At 40.7% G+C, this 21,579-nt stretch overlaps 1 long non-coding RNA gene across 2 annotated transcripts in view; it reads left to right on the top strand.

The window, feature by feature from the left end:
• Window positions 1-21,579, top strand: part of LOC120440774 — a 38,115-nt gene that overhangs the window by 12,606 nt on the left and 3,930 nt on the right. Inside the window, exons 2-5 of one of the 2 annotated variants that reach the window (XR_005613500.1) lie at window positions 7,142-7,182; window positions 9,637-9,689; window positions 10,220-10,298; window positions 17,290-20,964. This is a non-coding gene — a long non-coding RNA (uncharacterized LOC120440774). Of the gene's footprint in view, window positions 1-7,141; window positions 7,183-9,636; window positions 9,690-10,219; window positions 10,299-17,289; window positions 20,965-21,579 lie in introns of those variants that run through there. The other variant, XR_005613501.1, reaches the window with a different exon arrangement.

Here is a 21,579-nt window from a genome sequence, read left to right on the forward strand (position 1 = left end):
TCTGCAAAGAGGCAAAGAAATGCCTCTTCGTTTCAGGCCTTTTTTCAAGGGTGCGATGAAGAGAGGATAAGCGTTTGACCACCTGGTCACGATTGTTGGGCAGCCGCTGGCGAGGTCCCTTGAATGGAAGTGGCGCCACCTAGCTGTTGCTGTCATCTATGAACATCTCTCTATTCATGACCTCTAGGAACAGTTTGTCTTCAATAGAAAGGCCGATTTTGTTATCGTCCTCAGATGTATCAAAGACAGTGCTTCCAAGAGTGCATGCCTTAACTCTAGATGTTTCGGTGGTAGGGAAGGCTTTACGCTCAGACTTGGACCCATAATTCTCTTTGATATGAACCATATTTGGACATGGTCTGAAATAGGATGGGCGATTGTTCTCAAGCACATTAGTGTGATAGGCATCCACAGTTGCAGGCTTGTGAGCATCACCTAAACAGACATCATCAATGATGACCCATCCCAGGTCCAGTTTCTGTGCATATGGGGCATTGTGAGGACCGTTTCTATGCTGCCTCGCTTTGTGGACACTAAGTAGGTCACGTCCAAGTAAAAGGAGGATCTCAGCTTTGTGATCGAGTGGTGGGATGAGATGGGCTATTGGCCTTAGATGAGCATGTTCTGCTGCCACCTCAGGGGTAGGTATCTCAGCTCTGTTACTCGGAATGTTATTACATTCAATTATTGTCGGCAGCATGACTGATGTGGCTCCATGTAGTCAAAGTCAAAGTCAAAGTCAGTTTTATTTGTCAATTTCTTCAGATGTACTTGCCATACAAAGGAATTGAAATTACGTTTCACACTGTCCCATGCGTAGACATAGACAACAATAAAGTGCAGATGCACAACATTTAGGTAACATACAGGATATAACAAGACACGACCTACACATAACATATAATAAAGTGTTCCACAGTGCGCCCTGGAAAGTAGTGTACTAGTCTACTTGACGTAGTCCCAGGTTGTGGTTGGTAAGTGTTTTTGTTTTAATGCAGCATAAGACTGTAGCAGCAGTAATAGTAATATAAATAATATAAATAGTGCTAAAGAAAATACTAAAAATACTAAAAATATATAGCAGCAGGTGTGTGCAATTGTAATTGTAGTGACTCCACTACAAAGCCTGTAGCTCTTCTACCCATCATTTCTGTCGTTCCCGCACATGTACGAAGTGTGAATGGAGAATCTGATCCCTCTATGCCATAAACATCAAAAAACTCTGACCTGGCAAGTGACCGATTACTCTGATCATCGAGCACGACATAAGCCTTTGTCACTCGCTCTGGCTGCGCTTTTGGGAAAACCTTTACCAAGCAGATCTTAGAACAGGATCTTCCTCTCTGAGCCTCTCCACATACTTCGGTACAAGTCGATGTTATAGCAGGCTGAGTTGTCTCTTCTGTGCCCTCCCCGCCATGACCAAAGAGAGTTGCAGGAGGTGGTCCTGGATGAAGGGCAGAGATATGATTCCTGCTTTCACATTCTGTACACTTGATTGTTGTGTTACAGTTCTTGGCCATGTGACTAGTGGAAGAACAGCATCTAAAACAGATACCATTGTCTTTGAGGAAGGTCTTACGCTCCTCAATGGGTTTATTGCAAAACCCTCTGCAGCGCTTGAGGGGATGAGGCTTTCTATGAATAGGACACTGCCTTTCCACATCACAGGTTTGCTCTCTCACACTGTCCTGGCCAGCTTTCTCCTGTGATATTTCCGTCTTGTGAGCAGAGACCAAACCCTTATAGGGCTTCCTCACTGTAGTATCTGATCTAAAGTGGTCTGTTGTAGATGCTAAGAGCCTGAAGCCTGGGTCATTGCGGGCTTGTGCCTCTCTGCAGACAAAGTCACAGAGAAAGGAAAATGGCGGAAAAATGACACTATGGTCAACTTTATACTTAAAACCCTGAGAGAGCCACTTTTCCTGGATATTGTGTGGTAACTTGTCCACAATTGGAGCGACACCACGTGCAGTGTCAAGATAGCTTAGCCCTGGGAGATAACCTTCTGATTTTGCTGCCTCAACCTCTTGCAGCAGGTAACTAAGCTCTCTCAGCTTCACAGGATCCTTGCTACTGACCTTTGGGAAGTTTGTAAGCCTGTCGAACAGTGTTTTTTCAATTATCTCTGGAGAGCCAAAACATTCCTCCAAGCGCTCCCACGCTTTGTCCAGTCCAACTTCGGGACGACAGACGTGCACCGTCTTTATTCTTTTCACATGCCGTGCTGAGTCGTGCCTAGGGATGGGTACCGGTGTCCGGTGCCATGATGGCACCGGTTCTGACATAAACGGTAGTAACCAGACCGAAAAGCAGCGCACATTTCGGTGCTTTATTTCGGTGCTTTTTTTTTTCCTGAGCCAATTCTAGCCAATCATTTTACGTTTCCGAGGATAGTAGGCGGGGCCAGGTACGTACGTTCTTTTAGAGCAGAGCTACAGATTAAAAACGCCCTAGGCGAAGCGGTAAAAAGTCTGGCTGTACTTCACAGCAAAAGATGCAAACTCAGCAGCCTGCAACAAGTGCTTTAAGCTGATACTGTGATACTGTCAAAGGAGGTAACACCTCAAATCCGATGAAACACCTGGCGATGCATAGCGGTTTTTTAAAAGCCGAGCACATCTACTGCGGGTGTGGTGCCTGTTATCGGACCCGGAGTTAACATCTCCCAAAAACCCGAAGAGTAGAGTCCTGGCCCCTAGCCCTGTTAGCATAGCAGAAATGATGACGGATGATGATGGCAGCAGCAGCCGTTCTCCTCTGCGTGAGTAGCTTCATGTTGTTCGTGTGTAATTAACGTTGAGTACGCTAACCACATTATTACATTAATGCATGTAAGGTGAACTAGCAAACACCGTCGTAGTTACATGCGGCTGTCTTCTTGTTTGATGGCAGATGCTCCCTTCACCCTGGCCAAAAAGGCTAAAATGACCAAAGAAAAAGTGGAAAACAGTTAAACATGAGAGGTTTTTGGACAAAGTTTGTGTTTTTTTCCATTGTTTAAGCACTGCTTCCAGCCAAGAGTGATGCCATATGCCCTATAGCTGCAGAAAAGGCTAACATTGTTATCTTTTTACAAAAAAAAAACAGTTAAACATGAGAGGTTTTTGGACAAAGTTTGTGTTTTTTCCATTGATTAAGCACTGCTTCCAGCCAAGAGTGAGACCATATATGCCCTGTAGCTGCAGAAAAGGCTAACATTGTTATCTTTTTACAAAAAAACCAGCTGAACATGAGAGGTTTTTGGACCAATTTTGTGTTCTCCATTCTTTAAGCACCGGTTTGAGCACCGTTTAAGCACCGGCACCGTTTCAAAAGTACTGGTTTGGCACCGGTATCGGATAAAACCTAAACGATACCCATCCCTAGTCGTGCCCCAGCCACTTAATAAGGAGGTCCAACTCTTCACTGGAGCTGAGTTTTAGTCCACTGATTGCATTCAGAAAGGAGGATTTCCACGCCCAGTAATTTTCAGGGCAGTCATCAAACTTTGTGAGACCAGCATTAATAAGATCCCTCCGTGCCAAGTACCTTGCTATATCACCCACCTGAGCACTGCCATCTGGTAGGAGTTGTGGTGTGACTCGATCAGGCAACCTTTCCCTTGTGCTCTCTGGTGGGTGCGGTGTTGAGTGGGGGTAAATACCAGACTTTGGTTCCTGAGATAGCCCTGATGTTGGAATGGCTTTGTTTCTCATTTTGAACAAGTGGGATTCAACATATGGAGTACCAAAGCTTTGCCTGGGAGGAATCGTGGGCTTCAGCTCATGAACAGTTGACTCTCTATGCTCTGCCTCTGGTTTAGCACTCTCGGTTGGCTGTAGATGCTGCTCCACATACTGGCGTGTCCTTTCAGCAGTCTCTTCAAAGGCTGGTTTCCTTTCAGTTTTGACAGACTCCTCTGCTGCAACCTCAAGGATGCTGGCTTCAGCCATAGCTGCTGCTACCTCCTTTTCATACTGTAAAGTGTTCAATTTGGCTTCTATGCGAGCCTTCTCAATCATCATTTCTGACTCTATTTTGGCATAATTGGCTCGTGCGCGAGCTGCCTCCAGTTTAGCACGAGCTGCAGCAGCGGCTCGACTGGCTGATGATCCACTAGATGCTATAGAGGCCACTGACCTGGTCTCTAGAGCCGACAGCTGCGTTATTTCTTTTGCGGCTTGTGTGTCCTCCATCCCACAATGCTGCTGTGTGGCAAGCGTAAGCAGTAGTAGAGATGAGACGTGCTGGCAGCCGAGGTTGCTGTCTTTGATTATCTCTGCCCGCTGAGAAGCTGCCTTTTTACTGTTCTGTCCTTATTGTGCGTCCCTTTGCCCAACTTGACAGACAGCTAACGGTTTCAATGAACATAGGAGGCGGAAGTAAGTTTGAGGCTTTTTACTTCGTCAGTAGTTCAATGATTGACATCCTTTTCTTCCCGTAAAACTAAAAACAAACACAAAGTAAATGTTACAAGATGTATTTTCCTTTTAACTCACACTTCTAGGATATGAACTACACTGTTATATAGAATGCGTAATCAACAGCGACTCAGTAGTGATCACAATACTACTTAGCGAGTTTAGCTTCCTCAAAGATAAACATAACAGATGAACTAACTGGTTTCTAAACAAATCTATGTAATAGAAATGTACCAAATAAACTTGTAAACATGTTGTACATTAATACTGACAAGCAATAACTCTCCAAGGCAGAAATGTTTTAAAGAGCATCTAAGGCAACAAACAGCATATTCTGCAGGCTAACAAGCGACCAGCTTCCTGTTTCCTCTACCCACAGGAACACAGAAAAACCCCACCAAAATATAAGCTTGTGAGTATTCCCACTATGACCAGCAGAGGGTGCTGAAGAGAAAGAACCTATGCATGTCATAACAATCATCATCAAAGACCCCTCGCACCCTGGACACTCACTCCCCCCCCCTTCCCTCTGGTAAACGCTACAGGTCCATCAGGTCGAAGACAAACAGACTCAACAGAAGTTTTTACCCACAGGCTGTCAAACATGCCCTACCTCCACCCTGATTGGAGGATAACTGCACTGCCAACACTCATGGACATTACACCTTATTTATAAATCGTATTTCTGTTTATACTTCAATGCAACCAACACCCTTACCTCTTTAAACTGTATTTATTATAACATTATTTAGTATAGTTCCAACAGCACCCCCCCCCTCAATCTGCAATATCACTGATCACACTGCACCTCTCAATGCACCTGCTAGTTAGATGGCATGTATGTGTATGTATATAGATGTAAGCGTGTATGTGGTGGAAATATGTATGTGTATGCATGTACGGATGCAAATATGTATATATACATATATATATGTATGTGCATGTATGTTTGCAGGTGTATGTATAACTTGTACACATCTTTCTTGTGTAAATGTAAATTTGTCTGTTATTGTGTAAATACTTACGCTATTGTGTACTCCACACACATGGAGAGATGCCAAACTGCCTTTCACTGTTCTTGTAACAGTGACAATGAAAAGCTATTCTATTCTATTCTATTCTATTCTATTCTATTCTATTCTATATGATGATATTGTAAAGCTTCTGCTATGGGCTGTGACTCCAGAGATTCAGATGGTGCAACAGAAGATTTAATGGTTTTTTTGATGTATTTAGTGAAGGATTCTATTTCTTGGGTTTTGATTTTGGCCCATGTGTCATTGTTCTTATAACTGAAGAAGCTTCTCGGATGAAGTAGACCACAAATGGGTGAAACGTCTTCAAGAAACTTAAAAAAGTTTGCTTCTGATATTGTACTGGTATTGTTTTACCCACACTGTAAACCCTAAGAAGTCAGCAGAACACTAAAAAAACACAAAACAGCGTTTTTTTAAGCAACTGTTTGCTTTAAGTTTTTTTTTTTTTTTTTAAGTTGGTTAACTTAAATGTTGAAGCTAAAGTCCAATGTTTAATGATTAAAATAATAAATATTCGGTAACTGGTACTTTGTTTTCATTTATGTCTCCCATGGGAACACGTTAACATAACTTATAATCAATGAGTACAATAGAGTCACTTTTTCAGTTCAACAAAACTCAATATTTATTGTTCACTTTTATAATCGGTTTAAATTAAACAAAAGTCAAAGATTTGGACATCAAAAATATGAAACACAAAATGTTAAAAAATGAAGGCAACGGATTGCCTCAAATGCATTGGGCACTGCTAAAATTTAAAAAGAAAATATTCAAATTAATAATTTTAAAAATAATTATCAAATTATATGTACTTTAGAATATCTCAATAGCAGATTTGGTTAATTATGCCATAAACTGTTGAAACCTTGAAAACTCTAAAATGTGAATCGAACTTTCAAGGCGACTGTGGTTCAGGGGTTTGGGAAGCTCATCTTGTAACCGGAAGTTTACCGGTTCGATCCTCAGCTCTGTCTGTTTTGGTCGTTGTGTCCTTGGGCAAGATACTTTACCCTACCGCCTACTGGTGATGGCCAGAGGGGCCGATGGCGCGATATGGCAGCCTTGCTTCTGTCAGTCTGCCCCAGGGCAGCTGTGGCTACAACTGTAGCTTACCTCCACCAGTGAGTGAATGAATAGTGGAATTGTAGAGGGTCTATATAAATGCAATCCATTATTATTATTATAAATATACCACTGTCCTGGTTCTGTTATATTTCAGTATCTGCTTGGTTATTCATATTCAAAACAATGACTATCCAAAAGCTTTTGAATTTGATTAATCTACAATAATACAGCCACTGAATCTGCATTTGACTCCAAATAATGTATTGGAACATACTACATGATACTTCCTGGTCTTGCTGCCTACTTGATGTTTATGTTCTTTAAAGTCCTCCTGACATCATCCTCAGAAAGAGTGATTGATGTGGAGGTGCTCCCTCCAATTCAGAAACATCTGCTTCAGTTAGTTTTCCTTTTTAGCCGCTGATGGCATCAAAGCAAGTAATGTAAGCAATGTGGTGTAGCTCACTTGCAGACGATGCTAGCAGTACAAGTATTGTAGTGGTTGTTCGGTTTTTGTAGACTAATTGTATATATATGTTTAGCTATTTAATAGTACACAAATGTTTATAAGCTCCTTTTTGTATGCAACTTGCATGTCTTTCTGAATGCATTGTTTGTTTATATCATGTTTTTCAGGAAAAAGAAGAAGTTTAAATCAAGAAGCCCTGCTCAACATGGTAGGTAGTAACAACTTAGTTGGACGGGAACAGACATTTATATTGTTGATAAATAGTTATCACCTCAATTTGAATTCATGCATTGCCCGAGATTTCAGCTATCAAGCTCCCCAGTGGCTCCGGGGCGATCGCGGCTCAAGAGTTGGCAGTTTGTCTTGTAATCGGAAGGTTGCCGGTTCAAGCACTGGCTTGGACAGTCTCGGTTGTTGTGTCCTTGGGCAAGTCACTTCACCCGTTGCCTACTGGTGGTGGTCAGAGGGCCCGGTGTTGCCAGTGTCCGGCAGCTTCGCCTCTGTCAGTGCGCCCCAGGGCGGCTGTGGCTACAATGTAGCTTGCCATCACCAATGGGTGGATGACTGAACGTGTAAAGTGCTTTGGGGTCTTTACGGACTAGTAAAGCGCTATACAAATACAGGCCATTTGCCATCTTCTGTGAAACAAACTATCATTTTGAGTTTGGGAGGCAGACATGGTCAAAATTTTAATAGTAGGCTTAAGACTTTACTTCTTGATAGAGCTTATAGTTAGGGCTGGTTCAGGTCATCCCTTAGTTATGCTGTCATAGAACCAGACTGCCGGGGGTTAGGGTTCCCTCCTCTCTCTCTCTCTCTCTCTGTCGGTCTGTCTGTCTGTCTCTCTCTCTGTCTCTTTCAGGGTTATGCAAGCACAGTATTGGTAGAAGATGCAGTCACAGCACCTTTTACTGTGGTTGTTGTTGTTTTCTTTTCCTGACAGGGGCATAAAAGTTCAAAATGGCTTAAGTACATAAAACATCCATGAATCTGGTCGATCAATAATATCTCACAGAATGTATTCCCAGCACTCAATATGTCACATTTGTGGTCTACTTCTCATAGTTTTACACATCAACCGACAATGTTGTCTAAATCCTCACCACTATAGAAGTTAGTAGGCTATTATAACATAGTGCAAGTTAAAGTAATGATAAAATGAATATGGAAAAGAATCCTGTTAAAGTTTTCCTTTTGAGGAGATTTGTGTGTTATATTGCTTTCTTTTCTTCATTCTCTTCAAGAGTGATTTTAAAAATGCATTACTAAATTTAAATGAAACTGCATGAAACTTAGTGTTGATGTGATATTTGTCCAGGAAAGAAACTGTGGGGAAGTAAAAAGAGTTTGTCACAATCCTGAAACTAAAAGTAGGTACACAAGTATAGTCACAGATATGAATCATCAGAAACCCTGATAGTCTTTGAACTTATATTCTACATATTAAATTTTAGCTGTTGTTGTACACTGTTGTAGACACTATTCAAAGAAGTGTCCTGTCTTGTTTTGTTGCCTTGACCTCACACACATGTGGCTCCAAAAAAGTGTTTTCAATGAGTAAAGTCATTAAAAGAAACTGTGAATGAATCTCCCACACAGTAGAGACTGTTAAATGGTAAATGGCGCTTTACTAGTCCCTAAGGATCCCAAAGCACTTTACACAACCAGTCATCCACCCATTCACGCACACATTCACACACTGGTGATGGCAAGCTACATTGTAGCCACAGCCACCCTGGGGCGCACTGACAGAGGCGAGGCTGCCGGACACTGGCGCCACCAGAAGTGATCCAGACCTGCTGCTTAGGATTTTTTGTTTGTTTGTTTTTGGATTTTTTGGGGGGGGGGAGAAATGTACTGCTGGATCCTGTTCTTGGTCCCTGATTCATATTCATGTGTTTTATGGTTTTATACACAGGTGCTATATAAATCCCCTTAATCCCAACCCAATTCTAGCAAAAAATAAATACCCTTAGTTTATTGAATCTCAGGATACTTGAGTGTACTTGTGTTTTTCCATAATGTACAGGTTTACATATTCACTTGTGCCAGAGACACAAATCCCCTTTGAGGACTGTATCAGGACAGTTATCCAATGTAAAACTCTGACACATCAAACATGCACAGCCACCTGCTGTGACAAAGGAGCAGCTGAAAGTAGCTTCTTCCTGGTGTAGTTTGGATAGATATATTGGAGCTGGACTCCCTTAAGGTGGTGTCGGAGAGGGAGATGTTGTCCAAGATAAAGACAATGTTGGATAACACCCCCCACCCACTCCATGACATGCTGGTCAGTCACTGAACGACCACTGAACGACACAGGAACAACACAGGAAATCATTCCTGCCTGTGGCCATCTCCCTGTACAACTCATCCACTTAACACACTGTTTACTGCAACAGCTACACCATTCTTGCACATGTTCTTTTCAGCTATTTATTAATAAGTGACTTTTATGTATATATATATGCCTGTATATATTGTGCTATTCTTAGTTAGTGTATTGTCTGTCTTTGTTAATGTTTGTTTATAATGGAGCACTGTAACGAAAAATAATTTCCCCTAGGGATCAATAAAGTATTCTGATTCTGATTCTGATTCAGATATACTTAAAGTGTGTTAATTATAATCATCCCTTCCCATTTCTTCATGTTGCATTTAGTGTGGAAAGAAAATCCTGCAGAGCCTGTGTCATGAATCTGCAGAAATCAGCAGGTATTCAAAGTCATCCATCCAATTTTGTCAGCTTAGTTAAACTCTCTTCTAATGACCACACTAATTAAAATCACATTTTAGGTCACATTGATATTTTTTCAGTAAAATAAAAGTAAAATGCACATCTCTGTCTCTGTGTCACTATTTGTTCACCTGTGATCTAACAGAACATTGTTTTTATCTCCCGAGCTGCTCCTAAAGTGACAGGTTACAGCTTTTGAATGAATGAAACACACAATCTGTGCAACTGCCAAAGCTTTTGGTCACAACTGTGACTTGAACTCATACAGAGATAATGCTGTTTGTTTTTCTTGGGCAGATTAGAGGTTTCATCATTTTCACTGAGCATTTTAGTCATTGCTCTCTGGTGATCTGCAGTGGTCCATGGATTGCTTCTCTGTTAAGTTTTCAAAAATCAGAAAAACTAAATCAAATGTACTAATATTCTATTATTTGTTAATTAGATGAACTGAAAATTGATCTTGAAAATTTACCCATTGTTGTATTTATTTGTGTTTTTCACTGCATAGGAGGGGTGGTGTCTACTCTCATGTCTGATTCCCTATCCTGCCCATTGTCGTGCCGCCAACAGAGATTCTGCTGTTAAGGGTGAGCGTCCATTTTTGATGCCCTCCAAAGGATATTTCCCAGGGGCTGCAGATTCAATTCAATTCAATTCAATTTTATTTATATAGCGCCAAATCACAACAAAAGTCGCCTCAAGGCGCTTTATATTGTACAGTAGATAGCACAATAATAAATACAGAGAAAAACCCAACAATCATATGACCCCCTATGAGCAAGCACTTTGGCGACAGTGGGAAGGAAAAACTCCCTTTTAACAGGAAGAAACCTCCGGCAGAACCAGGCTCAGGGAGGGGCGGCCATCTGCTGCGACCGGTTGGGGTGAAAGAAGGAAAACAGGATGAAAGACATGCTGTGGAAGAGAGACAGAGATTAATAACAGATATGATTCGATGCAGAGAGGTCTATTAGCACATAGTGAGTGAGAAAGGTGACTGGAAGGAAAAACTCAATGCATCATGGGAATCCCCGGCAGCCTACGTCTATTGCAGCATAACTAAGGGAGGATTCAGGGTCACCTGGTCCAGCCCTAACTATATGCTTTAGCAAAAGGAAAGTTTTAAGCCTAATCTTGAAAGTAGAGATAGTGTCTGTCTCCCGAATCCAAACTGGAAGTTGGTTCCACAGAAGAGGGGCCTGAAAACTGAAGGCTCTGCCTCCCATTCTACTTTTAAATACTCTAGGAACAACAAGTAGGCCTGCAGTGCAAGAGCGAAGTGCTCTAATAGGGTGATATGGTACTACAAGGTCATTAAGATAAGATGGGGCCTGATTATTTAAGACCTTGTATGTGAGGAGCAGGATTTTGAAATCAATTCTGGATTTAACAGGAAGCCAATGAAGGAAGCCAAAACAGGAGAAATATGCTCTCTCTTTCTAGTCCCTGTCAGTACTCTTGCTGCAGCATTTTGGATTAGCTGAAGGCTTCTCAGCGAGTTTTAGGACTTCCTGATAATAGTGAATTACAGTAGTCCAGCCTGGAAGTAATAAATGCATGAACTAGTTTTTCAGCATCACTCTGAGACAGGATATTTCTAATTTTAGAGATGTTGCGCAAATGGAAGAAAGCAGTCTTACATATTTGTTTAATATGTGCATTGAAGGACATGTCCTGGTCAAAAATGACTCAAGGTTCCTCACAGTGTTACTGGAGGCCAAGGTAATGCCATCCAGAGTAAGAATCTGCTTAGATACCATATTTCTAAGATTTTCAGGGCCGAGTACAATAACCTCAGTTTTATCTGAATTAAGAAGCAGAAAGTTAGCGGCCATCCAGGTCTTTATGTCTTTAAGACATTCCTGCAGTTTAACTAATTGGTGTGTGTTACCTGGCTTCATGGATAGATAGAGCTGCGTGTCATCTGCATAGCAGTGAAAATTTATGCTATGTCTTCTAATGATGTTGCCTAGGGAAGCATGTATAATGTAAATAGAATTGGTCCTAGCACTGAACCCTGTGGAACACCATATTGACCTTAGTGTCTGAAGAGGACTCTCCATTTACATGTACAAACTGGAGTCTATTAGATAGATATGATACAAACCACTGCAGTGCAGTACCTGTAATACCTACAGCATGTTCTAATCGCTCTAATAGGATATTATGGTCAACAGTATCGAACGCAGCACTGAGGTCTAGCAGGACAAGCACAGAGATGAGTCCACTGTCAGAGGCCATAAGAAGATCATTTGTAACCTTCACTAAAGCTGTTTCTGTGCTGTGATGAGCTCTGAAACCTGACTGAAACTCTTCAAATAAGCCATTCCTCTGCAGATGATCTGTTAGCTGTTTGACAACTACTCTTTCAAGGATTTTTGATATGAAAGGAAGGTTGGAGATTGGCCTATAATTAGCTAAGACAGCTGGGTCTAGAGATGGCTTTTTAAGTAAAGGTTAGATCTTGAGGAAGAGTGTAATGTACCATGTACGACTCCATCAGGACAGCATATCAATATGTGCCATAGTGAGAAGGTTTGATGAGAGCTGGACAGGGTCACAGAAGGTCCTTAACCCATTAGCAGAACCAGTACAGTCTCCTCCTTTGTGCAAGGAAAAACAGAGTCTCACAAAATGACCTCCAGTGGGTCACTGGTGTGAATTTCTCTGACCAAACAATCAGAAACCGACTTCATGAGGGTGGCCTGAGGGTCCAACCCAGCCTTCCTCCCTAAACTTGATGAAATTTACTTCATTGTAATAACGTTCGTATAGTTGAGGAGAGAGAAACAGAAAAGATGAGGGAGTGAACAGAGAGCGTTACGCAAAGTCTCCTCCACTCCCACCTGCTAACAAACTGTCTGTTTCTAATGACACTGCGCTCTCTCTGATTCTTTCACTGCCTGTGAAAACTAAAATTATTCATCGAGATGTTGTCTTTTAAAGATTTTTATTCTCTTCTGTTCGTGAGGCCATTTTGGGATATTTTAGTTTGTTATTTTGCACTATCTGGGTGCTGCACACTTTGTAGGAAGAGAATGAAAATGTTGCTAATATTATTTTTATCAGTCTGTGGCATGTACATCAGCATAAATTCACTCAAAGGTTGTGTGTGTTGTTGGATCTAATCAGTTTCGTGGTGCACATGAGCACCCCATTGTCCTGTATGTTTATATTTTATATATTATGTTAATTCAGTTTGGTTCATTTCAAATTAATTTTGTGTGAATGATCAATAATTAAGTATCATAAGCACTATTTCCAGATCATTCACTATCAATAAGCTTCTGGTATGTTAATATGTACTGGGTGGCCAAATGTGACTCCTAACGAGATGTTACTTAGCTGACTGAAATTTGGAATGTTGGGATTCAGAGATTCTTTTATTGCTACCATATAATCTGCCTTATGATAAATGCATTAATAACATGTTCTACAGTATTATTTTATCAGTAATATTTCTTATGGGGTTCATAATGCATTGAATATGTTTGTCATTACATTGACCTTTTTATTCACAGGTTGAGTTCATTTTATACACAATGCATAACTGTGCTTGTTTAGAGTTGATGTTCCATCCAAGAGGGTTTTAAGCTTCACTGGTGAGAGTGTCCAGGTGATACATGTTGAGGGAAGATGAGAACATAGCAGGTTAATTGCATGCATGCTTACAATACACATAAATCTAGTAGCAGGCCTGAGCGAAGGCCCAAGTGTCTTCTGCTTCTTATTTGAGACCTGCGCCAATTCAGTCTACTTAGTGATTGAGGACGAGGGTCCATTATTAGCCCTTAGAGGCCCTGAAGCTTGAAGTTATTACCTTAAAAGGAAGGTGTTATCAAAAAGAGAAGTTATATGTCTGTTCATAGTTATTAGAGATGTACAAGATGTACCCTTGTCTGTAAACAATGACTGGACATAATGTATTTTTGACCTGTATTGACGTGTATATGGGGGTGTGATCCTCTATGCTATAAAACCAGAACTCAGTGTATTTTTGTCAGAGCAAATAAGCCATATGCTGACGGTTGTTCTCCGTTGTTAATAAACTCATCGTTTGATTGCACTTTTCTGGGCCTCCGTCGTTTGTTGTCTGGTCTGCAGTTGAATGATCTCGCTTCATTTGGTGCAATCAAACGATGAGTTTATTGACAACGGAGAACAATGATACCAAGTATCGCCTTTCCCTTTTAGTTGACCTGCTGTAGTTGTTCTGGCAACGACCTCATAAGGACCAGTCCAGCGTGGCTCCTTCCACTTGCGTTTGATAACCTTCAGCCAGACCACCTTCGCCTCTGGGGTCACCTGGTCCGCCACATGCAGTCCAGAAGTAACCTGTTTTGTGAAACTGGAGACAAGACACTTCAATTCATCCCAATATTCTGCATGAGACCTGTTACCTCTTGTGGTGTGTTCCGCCGGAACCTCTGTCCAAGGTGCTGGAAATGGCCTTCCCGTCTGCAACTCATGCGGGGTGAATCCTGTTGACTTATTAACAGAACATCTTATAGTCATTAGAGCAATTGGTAAAGCTGAAACCCAGTTTAACCCCGTCGCTGCGCAGATTTTAGATAACTTGTTTTTCAAATTCAGGTTCATTCTTTCTACCTTCCCTTGAGACTGAGGATGGTAGACAGTCCCAAACCTGTGTTTTACTCCCAACATCTTCTCTACTTCCTCCAGGTCTCGATTTTTAAAGTGGGTTCCATTATCTGATCTAATGCGCCTTGGAAACCCATGCCTGGGGATATAATGATTGATTAAGCACTTAATCACACTTTTGGCGTCCTCCTTTCGGGTGGGCCACGCTTCTGGCCACCCTGTCAAAGCATCTACACACACTAACAGATATCTGACTCCCCCTGGGCCCACATCAATCATATCAGTATAATCAATCACAATTTCTTCTCCTGGCCTTTCTGGCAGGAGAAACTTACCTGGTTCTGGTTTTACCACTGGTTTTGGATTGTGAGCTCCACAAATTAAACATGTTTGGGCTTTTTCCTTTATCATAGCTGTTAGTCCTGGGTGCCACCAGTGACACAAATTTCTCTCCATCTGTGCCACTCCCACATGGCCAAGCCCATGTGCCTCAGTTATCTTCTGTCTGGCCAGTTTGTCAGTTAGGACTGGTCGTCCATCGACTCCTCTCCAAAGACCACCCTCTTTTCGGGCTCCTTTGCTCTGCCACACCTCTTTCTCCTCCAGAGAAGCCTCCTCTTGGGCCTGTCTGGCCTCCTCCAACATATTGATGCCTGCCTCCTCTTCAGCAATTACCTGCACCATTTGCTGTCGTCCTTTATAGCCTGCTGCTTCCTTTGCGGCTTCATCCGCTTTCTGATTTCCTCTTGCAACCATGGTATTTGCCTGAGAGTGTCCTTTACATTTGATAATGCTCACCTTACTTGGGTCGTGCAGGGCCCTCTCCAGTTCCTCCATTTCCTTCCTGTGGCAAATAGGAGCATTTGTTGCTGTTCGGAAGCCTGCTCTCTTCCACTGCTGGAGTTCCACGTGGGCTGCTCCAAAAGCATAGGCTGAATCAGTATAAATGTTCACTCTTTTGTCTTTGGCCAATCTCAAGGCCCTACTCAGTGCAATGACTTCTGCTCTCTGAGCAGACTGTTGTCCCTCAATTCTCCCTGCTTCTTTTACCTCAAATTCAGTTCCTTGTTTGCAGACTATAGCATAGCCTGCTTTCAGTCCCTCTTCATCCCGATGGCAGCAGCCATCTGTGAACCAATCCTCAGCTCCAGGAATAGGTTCTGCTTTTAAGTCTTCCCTGACTTTCCCTTCAAGTTCTGCTTTCTTAGTACAATCATGAGGTTCCCCTGCTCCCATTAAATCTGCCATATTGATTCCTTCATGTGTAAATGTCAGATTTGGAGCATCTAAAACTTTACTCAGTCTCTGTTGTGCTAATGATGTCATAGTGAACGCCTGCGAGTTCACATATGCCACCACACTATGTGTAATCAGAACTTTTAGTGGGTGTTCTCTCACTACATGTGCTGTTTTCTATATTATTTTGGCAACCCCTGCTGCATGCTGTGCGCATGTAGGGTGCCTTGCTTCTGTTGGACTCCACCTTATGCTGACATACATAAGTACCTGTCTTTCTTTATTCAATCATCTTCCGGGGGTGAGAGACCTAATATTTAATAATCCACATTTCACTGTTTTATTCTTCGGTTCAGATGTGGATTCTGTATTGTTCTTGCTTTGTTACTATTGATGTTTAAGTTGTTTATTGCTAGGTTTGGTTTGTTGTTGTCTGTTTGGGAGCTGACATAGTCTCTATAGATAAGGGTCTTTGGCAGGGTAGCATCAGGAGAGAAGCTCCAGAGAGGCATGTTCCCTGTTAAAGCTAAAATATAACAAAAGAGATTATGCTAAACAAACAAAACCCTTCAATTCCCCAACCCTATCTGTCTCCTCAACGGGTTGTATGTTTTCAATGTTTCCTTATTATTTTGTCATAAAAATAAATCAAACAAATAACTTAAGCTGTGTGACGGCACCTTGCGTTTACGCCAGGCTGTGAGCTGCCCTAAATCTACTTGCTACACCCCTTTTTTCACCTAGTTTAATTTTTTCAATCCTAGTTTAAACTATTCCTGACTTCCCTCAGTGCACACTATAAAGTGTAAAAGATACAATTAGCTTTCTCCTGGTAAAAGGTCCTACATTATTTTCTCAACCTTTGGAAACCTCCTCTATCGAGTTAACCCGTTTCATTTTTCAAACTTAGGCCTGATTTCTTCGCCCCCTTTAACGGGTAGCGCATATCCAGTCTGAACACTGTGTTTGGGCAATTTACGAATTGTTGCAGGATTTCTATGTTATGTAAAGTTCCTCTCATCCCTTTTATGCTTCCATTATAACCTATGTCTAACAAGCTTTTGATCTTCTTTGTAATATAAACAACTAGGTGTCTTTGTGCTCTGTTTCTCTCCTTTCTCTGGTTGGTTCCGTTCGATCTCAGGCTTCGAGGATTCTTGCCACCCCTGTAGTCGCTGTGGTCCTGAAATCTTCTCCTGTAAAGGATAGAAAACAAACAGCCTCTCTCTGCTACACCTCACTAATCTACTGTGTTCATCTAAGGTTCCTTTAATCCTTCAAAGTTGTTTCACCATATCATGTTCTGGGCTCTGTCCTTTATATTAACTTTACTTAATCTCCATGCCCTTCATGTGTGTGAGCAACACTTTTAGTTTTATTAAACACGCCCAGGGTAAGATATAAACCATCACCATCTGAGCATAGAAACAGATCAAAAAGAACCACAAAACAATTTCTATATCTAAATTATCAAAAACCCCAAACGTCATAAAACGATCCTAAAACCCCTTTCAAATTAAACCTTAAATCCTGAATTGGGAAAAAAACACGTTTCTCACATCACTGAATGATTCACTTTTTATGAGGAAATGTATCTCTGTTTTAACCTCACCTGTGAAACGGTGATCACATTTCTATTTTCTTTCTCTCTTCTTTGGAGGTCCAAAGTTAACGAGTAACAGTACAAGCTGGAGGAGAAGCTGTCTTCTTTCCTTTAACAGATAATGTTGCTGTGCCCAGAGCTCCTGATAGTGGTGGACGATAACTAAGTACTGAAGCAGGCACTTCAAGTCAAATTGACCTTTTTGGGGCTACAACAAGGCTGGTAAGAGGACAAAGGAGCTTTTTCCTCTTCGTGATGTTTGTTATATTGCCGACATGCTCCTGGAAATATCAGTATCAGTAAAAAATTTACCCCTGTCATTATTTTTATCAATTCAAACGTGGTCATTTGTACTCAGTGTAAACCACAGCAGTAAGACAGGAAGGCAAATTGGAGATATCAAGATGTATTCATACACTTTCTCTCATAAAGGGCCATTGTGTGCTATCTCTTCTCTGCTCTGCTGGCTGTATTTTGAAAAGATGAAACATCCATGAATGTCACAGTGGCAGAGGAGCGATGGGCGGACACTGCAAAGTTGGCTCCCAATTCCAGATGTAAGCCAGAACTAGTGCTGTGTGATATGACCAAAGTCTCATAATCATATGCAGGTTCTTGTCCTGATAACAGAATAACCAGCCCACTGAATGAATGAACATTCAGTGGGCTGGTTTCAGTCATTGTACAAATGTACTGTTTATAAAGTTGGGGAAGCCTGCAGTCAGCTGACACTGAAGAAGTCACTTGGATGAGTGATGAAACGTTTCTCCCACTGAAAACGCTGCGTCCAGATAAACAAAATCAACCTTTTGGGATTTACTGGATGATTGAACATGCATCAAGAAAACACAGTGGAGTAAATTTTGCGATCATTGACCATAATTTCAGTTTGCAGCAGCTGTTTTACTTCCAGTCTGCCTGCAGATGATTAGCAGGTGCTTACATTTAACTCTGTTAGTAAAATGACTTCTCCTGCTGTTGGCTTATCAAACAGAGGCAAGCTGGCCATTGTGCATGAACTTATACTCCCTCAGTGTGCATTTGATGAAAGGTACATTACAGTAACAGTGGACTATTGTAGGCTGCTCTTTTTATGACTGGGATTTTACACACAAACACAATAATTTACTTTGACCACAAACATTTAAACATTTCATTCAGAACACTTTGTTTTGATTATTTTTAAAAAATGTCTTTAATGTCTGTAAGATCTTTAATAATATTATATAAGGTATTTCAGAAGTTGTTGTAATATTAAGTTTCAGGCTTTAATTTTTGATGACAGATCATATTGACTGATTATTCTGAGAGGCTATGAGCCTGGCTGAGAATATTATAAGATTGAATCGAACAAGGAAAATGAAAAAGGAATAGAAAAGGACATGAGGAAAAGGAAAGAAAAAATGTAAAGTGGGATAACGCAGAGTAGAGAGGGTAGACGTGAGATGAGTCAGTAAGAAATTAGGAGGATAACAGAGACATGAGATGAAGAAATGAAAAAAGATGTAAAGATGGCACAGGAAAAATGACAGAAAGAGGACAGAAGGAAAAAAAGAGGTGAATAAGTTTCCTCCAGTCCCACCTGAAACACAGAGAGCTGTTCTGACATCCATCTCTCTGTTTATTCTGTGTATTTAATCTATTTTTTTGCAAATATATATGTATGTATGGTTGTTTGCAGTTTTTAAAGGAGTGACACTGTAATTTTGACTTTAAAAAAACATATTCATTCATTCATTCACTGCTTTCACTGTATCTTCAAACTTCTCTGTCGTGTTCCACACTTCCTGAAAATAGATTTTTTAAACATGTATTAATGTATTTTTTTTATCTGGCCAAACACTCTTTAGCTCTTAAAACTCGTCTTCTCTGTTCTTCTGGTCAAAGGGCCTTTTTCTTTCTAAAATTGTTTGAGCAGAACTGTGGGGTTGTAAATCCGCATAAATGTACTCTAAAGTTCCCTACTGTGTGTATGCAGGTGGGTTTTTCGCTTCCCTCCAAACTCTAATCTCTCACTTGGACTTGAGTGACTTTTGCATGCAAGCGAGCGCTTCATTGTGTAATTATCTGAGTCTTTGCATATGTGCAGTTTGTAACAAGCAAATTCCATTCAAACCTGTTCTATGACTTGATCCACATGATGAGTTTGTAAGAGTGTTGTTCAGACTCTGGCCAGTCTGCAAGTGTTTGTTTTATAATAAAAAAATGTGGAGACAGCAGCAGAGTGGCTGAGATACAGAAAGGATGCATTCAATGAAGATCTGGTGAAAAGATGGTGAGTCCCTGTGTAAATCTGTACTTTCTTACTTGCATGTTCAAAAGGTTCAAAGGGTTTCAGCATTATGTTTGACTTCTTTGTTGTTCTAATCTTGGTTTTCTCAGTGTTGTGCTACTTTACCAGCTAACATCATATATACATATAGATACTGTAAATAATACTGGAATTTAAGTCACTAACAACCTGGGAAATTGATTTTTATTCATTTTACATGGGATATTAGTATTAGGAGCCCTGCGACAGACTGGCGACCTATCCAGGGTCCCTGCCTCGCGCCCTAAGACAGTTGGAATAGGCTCCAGCCCCCCCACACTGACCCTCAAAAGCAGAAGCAGAAGAGAATGGATGGATGGGTGGATATTAGTACTAGGGACCCACTTATCCAATAGTTTGATTAGATATCAGTCTTATATCTACTCAAAAACCTCGATCTGATATTGGTGACAATGAGCTGATCTACAGGATTATTCACTTCTGGTTTTACTTCAGTATGCCACAGGAGGTCTAACGTAGCATGGAGGAAGCTAAGTGGACAGCAACAGCATTGTGGGCGTGTTTTGCCCCACCCACAAGTTTATTATTATTATTGTTATCATTACTTGACTTCAACTTATATTGAAGTTAACAGGACTGATAAGACCAACTTAGATGCTTTGGCTTCTCTCGTTTGTTCACTACTGTTACTCTTTATGTTCACTCATAATCACCACTGAATACCAGTTCACTACATTTATATACTTGGACATATCTATTTGCCACATTATGTTTTTTTAGTTAGCAGAGCAGTGTTTAAGTGGAGCCTGATGTTGCATAAAGATTGATCCTCAGTCTCTTCCTCACAGTGAGGACCAGAGCTTATTCATTTCACACTGGCTGTGAGATCAATGCTCAGTATCAGCTGAGAGGTTTTTTCTAAACTGTAACTGTAATGTTTTGTGACATCATCTTTAATCTCTCTCTAATTTTATTCCCTGAAACATTTTCATTTTATTTTTCTGATTTCTCCCTTTATGTCTTTACTTGTGTAATTTAGTGCTGTGGGTCCAACATCCTTTTTTCCTCAGCTACACAAGCTTTAGTGGAGAGTGTACAGCTAGTGTGTGAACATTAAACACACACCACACACTCTCCCTGCCTCTCTGTAGATGCACGTTTACAAAGACACAGGGACAGATAACAGATGTAATAGACAGTGGAGGAAAATAAGTTTTTCCTTTAACAGTTAATGTTGCTGTGTCTCTGAGATGCTGACAGTGGTGGAATAAATCTGTACATTTACTTCACTCCTGCATTTAACTAAGGACAGGTTTCTAGAATTTAACATATCAGGATATAAAACATATAATCTAGTCCTTGTCAGGCTTTAAAATGAGGTAAATACCAATGATGTATTACACAAATTACACTAGAATGTTTTTATTAAGATGCAAAATCCTAACATCTTTAAAACTGTATGATGAGTAATAACAGGTAACAAGTGTTGGTTAATGTTTTACTGAAAATAACATCAGCCAGGGAAGAAAAATCACGATGATAAAAATTACACTGAATTTAAACATTCAGGGAAACTTTCAGCAACAAGTACTCAGGTCAGAATGGAAGTTCAAACCTGTTGTGTTTTGGTGTGATCACACAGGCTGTGCTGCATAAATGTAAGAATGTATGACTCAACATCTCCTCTTTTTAAATATATAATAAAGAAAACAAGTCACTAGAACTTATATTGTCTCATATTGTTATTAATTGTCAGGTTGCTTGTTAATCTTTTGTCAGTTTGTCCAGATAAACTTTGTTTCTCATGGTTTAGTTCATACAAACCATCTCCTCTCAGATCTCGGAGGACTCAAATCTCATAATGAGTGCCTGTACAGTATGATAGTGTGTCTGTGGCATTGAGAAATTAACTGCTTCATAAAATGAAAGCCTGATTAATGGCTGATGTTTTCTGCTCCCCACAGATTTCACAACAACCAGCTAAAGTGGCCGCTGACAACAAGCCAGTGAACCTGAGCCTCTTTCTCACAGTAGGCAGGCAGGTTTGGATAACTTTATTCCATTAATAAATAAATTCATCATTTAAAAACTGCAGTTTGTATTTACTTCTGTTACCTTTGACTTTATTAACCTTTATTTGATCTGACAAATTTAA

The sequence above is a fragment of the Oreochromis aureus genome, linkage group 6 (assembly GCF_013358895.1).
Source record: "Oreochromis aureus strain Israel breed Guangdong linkage group 6, ZZ_aureus, whole genome shotgun sequence".
NCBI classification, from domain to species: Eukaryota; Metazoa; Chordata; class Actinopteri; order Cichliformes; family Cichlidae; genus Oreochromis; species Oreochromis aureus.